Here is a 7,806-nt window from a genome sequence, read left to right as displayed (position 1 = left end):
CTGCTTTTTAAGATGATGTCTAGGTTTGTTATTGCTTTTCTCCCAAGAAGCAGGTGTCTTTTAATTTCATGACTGCTGTCACCATCTGCAGTTATCATCTGGTGCCTAAAGGACAGTAAAAAGGGCAGACATACCAAGGGGGGCATTCCAAGGGCAACAAACCACCACTAAGGTTTTCATCCCAGCTACAACCTTTAGATGTAAGGGACATCACAGTGGAATGAGTGATGATTGCATCTAGAAGAAGATATCTGGTGATGATCTCAGTGGATTGAGTAGATTAATACAGCAGAAGGAGGTCCAAGAAATATTATGGGTCCTCCACTTTGTAGAGGTTTAAAGGTTGATATCAGTACCTTGAATAGAGTTTATAAACTTACTTTGAGCCAGGAGAGCTGTTTTAGCACAGGTAAGATGTGATCTGTTTGGCATGCTCCTTGTTAGGCTGCTACTATAATATGAATAAGCAAGCAAGCAAACAAACAAACCTTACTCAAAATCCCCCCTCCCCCATGTAGCTAATTCATACACATGGAGCCTAGTCCTCTGCAGGTTTATACAGAAGTAAGTCCTGTGACTTAAGTGAGCCTTGTTCCCAAATACAACTGCAGCCTTAAAGCCATTCATCAAGGACTGGTTGACCCACGATTGTCACCATTTGATGTCTGAAACATCCATTGAAATCTCTGTGTGAATGGGTCATCACATTTATTCAACAGTTATCTGTGTAAGGTAACTGAATGTACCAGTAGTGAAACCAAGAGATGTGAATGCATGTTTGAACTAGCAATCTGCCTACAGCTGTGATCCACAAACTTCTATACTAAGCCAAAGCACCCATTTATTTCATTAGGGCTTGCGCATGCAGGCAGAATTTTGAAGCCCATGGTATCTCTATGCTCTTGCATGTCAGTGAAACTGCAGTTTTTGAGTGCTCAGGAAACAGTCTTGAATATACACAACTTTACCACATTGTAACTTCTATGTCTCACTGTATTTAAACCTGCTTGCTTAAAAAGGTCTTGGCAGAGTGTATACAAAATAAATAGATGTAAAAGCAATTCAGGAACTGTATCACATTTTGTTTTTCTTCCATTTTCCTTTATTACCCACTATGTGCTCCCAAATGAAATCTGCTGGTAGCCCAAAGAAATCCACCAACCGATCCTCCCTAAAATGAGTTATTTGCTTCCCTTCTGCCAGCCCCTTTTTCCTGTAGGCTTCTCTCTCCCTTACCCAGTTGATTTAGAACCTGTCTGACTGAACAGACTACAGTGTCTTGTGGAGTGCAACTATGCATTGCCAGAGTAACTTATTCTTGCAGGGATTCAATCCACCCTAAAGAGTATGAGTTTCATAAACGACTCGACAGGCTCATTGACATCATTCTATTCAATTCACTCTCTCTTAGAGTATATCTAATTGGTGTTTTGTGCTTACATTTTGCAGACAGAACTCTTACCAGACCTGTTTCAAAACATCAGCTGATGTTTTGACCCACTTTAATGCCTTCTGAAGTGCAGTAACAAAGGTAGGTTCACCACCAAAACGAGGTGCCTGCTTAGAGCAGCATTTTGTTGCTGCCTGCATCTTCTCTCATCTTATTGTTATTGTGCAGACACAAGTGTTGCTTAGGAACCCAGGGAAGTAAACAGCTAGGGGGCTGGTGCTGTGCAGTGGGGGGAAATGTTCTAAGCTATGGGTTTCAGGGTAGAGTCTGATGTGACTGAGAAAAAGTCATGGTCGGGACTGTTCAGTTGGTAGAGCATGAGTTCTTAATCTCAGGGTCTTGGGTTCAAGGCCACATGGAGCAAAGGATTTCTGCATTGCATGGGATTGGACTAGAGGACTGCCATGGTCCCTTCCATCTCTACAGTTCTGTGATCCTCTCTGGACATTCACATTTCCCTCAACCTAGTTGGGAAAACCTGTACATCATATTGCAGATAGCAGACAATTGTTTATTCACACTTGGCAAACCCTCACCGTGATCAACTCCTGCTCAGAAACTATGTCCCCACTGTGGAAGGATGTGTGGATCCAGAATTGGCCTCCACGGTCACTTACGGACACACTGTTAAGACCATGTTCATGGAAGACAATCTTACTCAGCTAGGAGTGATCAAAGAAGAAGAACTATCCAATCTTCCAAAATTTCAACACCTCTTGCGGTGGTTTGACCCCTTTCCATTTTAACAGTACAAATTCTACAAATACCTTCCTTATCTCCTCAGAATCATTTCTCCTGCATATGCCCCATCTTACCTTAATAGCAATACCTTAATAGTCTTTAAGGTATTAAAACTGCCCTTGGAAAGCCTTATAAGAAACTGCTGCAGGAGAGGGAATACAAGCAATATCAAGACAGGGGTGCTTCTAGGACTAAGGTGTGAAATTTCCTTGCTATTTTTGCGATTGGATGCTGCAAGTTGTTTATGTATTCTTGCTATATTTATAATGTTGAAATGTAGTTTCTTGTATGTTATTATATTGTTGTTTTGCTATATTATTATGAAATTGTTATGATGTTGTTATCTTTCTTTGCAATCATTAAATTTTTTTTGTAGTGTTTGTTTTAAATGCATCCCTGTTTCTTTGTTGCAAGCCACTTTGAGCATGATTCTTTATGTGGGGAAGTAACCTGCAAATAAATGAGTCCCAATCTAGATGCTGCTCCATATGCCTACTTATTTCCTTACACATTTGCTTGTCCAAACGGCATCAGGTAGCATGTCATTGCTTTCACCGCTGTCTTCAAAATAGCATTAAATCTTCTTATTTCTTGTGTGGCAAATGATGAAACAATCTAGCAATTAATGATCTAATATGTCTGCTCCCATGTGGTTAGGGAAACCAAATACAGAATCGTATTATACACAGTAGTTTTGATCAGTGCAGAACAGAACAAATGACACTGTCGGATAAGCAATTAACAAATCTGCTTTATTTTAGATTCAGGTAGGTAGCCGTGTTGGTCTGACACAGTCGAAATGAAAAATAAAAAAATCGTCCAGTAACACCTTATAGACCAATTCAGTTTGTTCTGGTATAAGCTTTTGTGTACATGCACACTTCTTCAGATACACTGAAGTAGAAGTCACCAGACCCTTATATATATATACTTTATTCTATTTTGCTTTCCTCTGTTGCCATGTTTACTTTCTTAATTTTCAATAAGGTATGTAGGCTTACATTTTGCTATATTGCTCTTTTGTTTTCATTTTACAAAAGAGCAGTAACTATTCCTGAAAAGGGAAATCAAATAATATTTGTAAAGAGCGGAAGCAAGAGAAGACAGTTGAAAACTTTCTAATAAATAATTTTGTATGCATGCTCTCTCTATGCTGAATCCATTGTAGCTTGGAGCACAACAATATTGCTATCAGGTGCATCCACATGTAATAGACGGTGCAATGGCCTCCAGTGGAAGCAACCTGTTAGTTAAGAGGTAGCATTAATAACTTTGCCCCAGTGCTTTCTTCCCAAAAATCAAAGGCATTTTGGCAGAGGGGGGGATTTAGAGCAGAGAAACAGTATGGGAGGGAAGGAGTACTGAATGCCTTCCCTACTCACTGTTACTCTGTTCCAAATGACCCCCTATGTAACTTTAGGAGTACCAATATATTGAGGATCCATATCACTGCTCAAAGTTTTGCAGCAAATCACAGAGAAGCAATAGACGGCGTCCAATTTGAGCTCTGTGAAGTCCATCGGGCACACAGTTAATGCGGATGCAGATACAAGATCATTTGTTTTTAATTAAGAGAAGAAATAAATTATTTAACTGGAGACATATTTATACGTAGACTTCATTTAGTCGACTGCATTGTGAACTGCTCGTCCCTTAGCCAGAAATATATTAAATATGGTATGGTATTTAAGAAATCCAGGTTCACGTATTTCCTTAGTCAGGAAATTCAAAGGAAGGATATGGTCAAGCAAAGGAAGGATGTGGGCTTTCTCTCTTGGACTAACCAACCTCAAAAGGTTGTTATGAGTAAAGTTGCCATTTCAAAATTGCAAGTGAAGCCAAAAACTCCTCGGGAGGTAAGTTCAGATGTGCAAATCCAGTTCATGCTGTGGAACCAGCAAGTCGTCCTTATGGGAAGCTATTCTCTCCAAATGCAGTCTATTTGCACAAGCCTCATGTGCAGAATCAATTTCCATATACAATCATGGCTGAATAAAAACAGGGTATCTTTCTTTGGTAGCTGGGGATGATGTGCCGGTTTCATGCCAACAGGCCTCATATTATCCCAATGACTGAATCGGGAATCTCTGCAGGAATTCTGAATGAAAGCAAAGGGGGGCTACTGGTTTGTTGCTTTTATTTTTATTATGTATTTTGTGGTTTTATATCTTTATTTTATTCTGTGAACAGCCCTGAGACCCCCAGGTATAGGGCAGTATAGAAATTCAATAAATAATAATAATGATAATAATTTCAGGAAGAACTACTAGTGTCATCTGCATTTAAAGGTAAAGGTAAAGGTACCCCTGCCCGTACGGGCCAGTCTTGACAGACTCTGGGGTTGTGCGCACATCTCACTTAAGAGGCCAGGGGCCAGCGCTGTCCGGAGACACTTCCGGGTCACATGGCCAGTGTGACATCGCTGCTCTGGCGAGCCAGAGCTGCACACGGAAACGCCGTTTACCTTCCCACTGGTAAGCGGTCCCTATTTATCTACTTGCACCCGGAGGTGCTTTCGAACTGCTAGGTTGGCAGGCGCTGGGACCGAGCAGCGGGAGTGCACCCCGCAGCAGGGATTCGAACCGCCGACCTTTCGATCAGCAAGTCCTAGGCGCTGAGGCTTTAACCCACAGTGCTACCTGTGTCCCTCGTCATCTGCATTTACAAGGCAAAAATGATTTCATTCTATCTTTCAAATGACAGAGGAACCGTCAGCAAAAGCAGTATCAAGTCAGGGTCAGGTGACATTAAACAGAGAGCCTTCAACCTCCTTCGCCTGCAAAATGAAATGGGAACAAACATAGTTTGCTTAACACAGTGTCTGGTTTTCCTTCTTATTGGCTTTATGGGAGTTTGAGAAGGGTGACTCTTGTGTGCTTTGTTTGTTGCTGGGTTATGCATGTATATGAACAAAAACAAACTAAAAGCATTGGAATACAACAAGAGAAACTGGAAATTTCTTCTAAAGCTTTGGACAACATGAAGGGGGGGATCACAGTGGGCTAATAGGTAAGAAGAGTCTCTGCCATAATTTATATAAACCTAGGCTTTGAAGCTCTGCAAGTTTCAAATTAAGAAATGGTGCAAATCTTTCTCTATCACTCATTGGTGCTTCAAATATTGCCACTCCGACACCCTGAGCATTGTGATTCCTGGGAGGTTATGTGAACTCCATCACCTTGAAAAACTTTGTTTTCCAGGCTCCCTAATACCCGAGGAAGTGCCATTACGACAACCTGGGATAGCAGGGAGGAAAGGAGCCAGGGATGACAGCTAGCTCAGATTTCATTCCGAGATGGAGGGAAATGCAAGCAAGTGCTATCTACGCCTGGACAAAAGTGCACACCAAAAAAGAAAATTACAAATTATGGTGCGCTTGTCCACGCACATTCATTTTACACAAATACCTGCACTAAACACCTGTGAACAGCATGCAGAAAACCTCTGTTCCTGTACTTTTCTGGAGCCTCCCACAGGAGAGAAGGGAGAAGCAAAAACAACAAGCAGATGCTCTCAGGAAAGGATGAAGTTGTAATCTAGTCCATGTAGCTTACAGAGTTCCAAAGGCAGAACAAAACAGCACAGGTAGGTCCCTGCCCAAAGGAACACTCAATCTAAAATATATACTGAGAAAAACATTGGAGAAAGATGAAGGAGAAGGGAGGGTAGGATGAGGAAATCTGGTTTAATTATAACAGTACAGGCAACTGAGAGGCAGGGGAGGAAGGAAGAGGAGAGGGATGGGGAGGTACAGAAAAGAATATATGTCCTATGGGGTTTAGGCTTTGAGTCTGTTGGAAATACAAAGTAAGGGGTTCACTCAATAAGGGATATAGAAATAAATGAGACGGAATAAGTGCTGAAGGGAAAGATGTGACAGCCAGCAGGTATTTGGGGATGGGTTGGGGCACAAGTTACATACAATAGCATACTGTTATTACTGAAGTGACTAAGCCACCATGCACTGTACAGAAATAGAACTCTTTGATCCTGGACCACGTTTCTGGAAAGTAATTCCTGTACACAAAACAGGATTGGAGGATGCATCTTTTAAAAATAATACTAAAAGAGGGGTCTACAAAGCAAACCATTAGGTGGGTTTATGGCTTTCCTTAGGAAATTATAAGCTTATTTAACACTTTGCTATGACAACGTTTCAACAGAAATGGAGGTTTGGCATCTTAAGAGTTTCTCTGAACCGTTTAACAGATAGACACGCTGTCTGTATTAGGTTATCATTTGGTGATTACCCAGATCCTGGATGTACATAGCTGCTATCAGAACTATCCCTTTTCATAAATGTAACTTGCTGATTAAAAGCTGCTTGCCCCACATTTTAAATATATCATTAATATAACAATTGGGTACATTTATCCTGAAGGGGAAAAAATCTTCAAATTTGCACAGACCAAAAATATTTTTGTTTGCAAAATATTGCAACAGAAACTCTCACAAGGCTGCTGAGAATTATGCACAGCTTAGTCTTATAAACGCTGTTTGTGTTCAGTTGAACTTACTCCCAAGTGTGTGCACTACAGGATGACAGCCTCAGAACTATATGCCCGTGTCTTTCGTTTTGCTCTGGGTGCCTGAGAACTCTCCATAAACTGAAGAATTGGAAAGGGCAATCAGATCATCTGTGGATGCAACATCCACTTTATTCCTTTTAATGAGACAAGTTCAAATGTTGCCCTACAGATGTAAAACCTTAATTAACCATGTACATAGTCTAACTGTGATACTCAGTTCTGACAATCAAGCAGCAACTTTTATTTATTTATCAATCAATTTATTCATCTTAAAAAAAAAAAGCTTGAGGAGGAAAACTTATCTAATTTTAAAGAAGGCCTCTGCTTTCTAAATTGGGCTGCTTCACTTTTTTTCTTTGATCTGCTGCATTATTACTTAAAGCAGGAGCCTGCTACACAAAAATAGAGAATGTGAAGACACTTTTTGACATGGAATTCAGTACAGGGGCATTTTTTTTCTGTATATTGCTTAAAGTACAACAACATTAATTTTACAGAATGGGGGGGTCAACATTTTTGGAAGGAAGGTATAAATTCATTTCTGGGCTGAACCCAACCTACAAATCACACCCTATTATGTGAAGAAAGCCCTTTTACCAATTGTGGGGGGCCATTTTACACAATAGGAAGGGGAAAACGTGCACTTTCCTACTTCACAAATTCTGGGCACTGAAAAGAGGCTCTAAGAATATCCTTCAAATTTTAAGCTGACCTGCTCTGCTCAAACTCAGTCAAATCACCACCAAAGTGAGAAGCTCTTAATGATTAAAAGGAAGTCTGTCATTTCCTTATTTAGACTCTTCAGGTGAAGTAATGTATCCGTGGCCCCATTAGCGAAAGCACGCCCCTAGTTAAGAACCGTTTCAGGTTAAGAACGGAGCTCTGGAATGAATTGTTCGTAACTAGAGGTACCACTGTATTGCTATGGGATGAATACTTCTCCCCACCTTGCCTTAATAATTGTGACTGTATATCAAGCCTTGTTCCAATGAAGTGTGTGTGTCTGCATGGAGGGCAGACTTCTCCTAAGCCCTTTGCTGTAATTACACAGTGATTAATCTATTTCGTCTAAAACTTAAAGTGGAG

Source organism: Podarcis melisellensis, assembly GCF_964234715.1.
Source record: "Podarcis melisellensis genome assembly, chromosome: 9".
Classification (NCBI taxonomy): Eukaryota; Metazoa; Chordata; class Lepidosauria; order Squamata; family Lacertidae; genus Podarcis; species Podarcis melisellensis.
The sequence above is the reverse complement of the archived record's forward strand: the minus strand, read 5'-3'. Positions refer to the sequence as shown.